Source organism: Perca flavescens, chromosome 18 (genome assembly GCF_004354835.1).
Source record: "Perca flavescens isolate YP-PL-M2 chromosome 18, PFLA_1.0, whole genome shotgun sequence".
Taxonomy (NCBI): Eukaryota; Metazoa; Chordata; class Actinopteri; order Perciformes; family Percidae; genus Perca; species Perca flavescens.
Genome location: NC_041348.1, coordinates 23,754,420 through 23,755,020, shown reverse-complemented (window position 1 = coordinate 23,755,020; position 601 = coordinate 23,754,420).

The window sequence follows — 601 nt, the reverse complement described above, 5'->3', positions numbered from 1 at the left end:
CTCTGCGCCTTCCTGAAAATTAATGTTTTATTTAATAAAAGTATGCAGAGGTGGCCCACCTCCACTATAAAACAGTGTCAAGAAAAGTTGAATTCTGTAAAAACAAAACTCGAAAATGGGTGATTTCACCTAGAAAAGCTTCAAAGTAGTGATATTCAGCAGTAGCCTATTACAGAGTGTACACATTAAATTGCCCAGGGCACTTAATGCCCAGAATTGTACATGAAGCAGCTCCAGAGAGTAGTGCTTAAATACATTCTTGGATCTTAATTACTTTTCAAAGATTAATGATATCCAGTACTTTGCCTGATAAAAGAAGAGTTAAAACGTCTTTTGTTTTCAGCTGATTCATTGCCTCTTTAGTGTTTTTTGAGCATGGCGTGTCACCTAATGTGCTCAGCACAACTTGAAAATGTTAACATGTAATGCTAAAGGAAAAACCAACAAAAAGCAAAATATACAAATTAAATCCAACATGGGATCTGAAGTTGATCTTAAGAAACAAATATAAAATGCTCTAAAACTGTATATAAATGGCCGATAGCACAAACAAGCTGTGTAAAAAAAAAAAAAGAAAATAAAATAATATAACTTAATATCT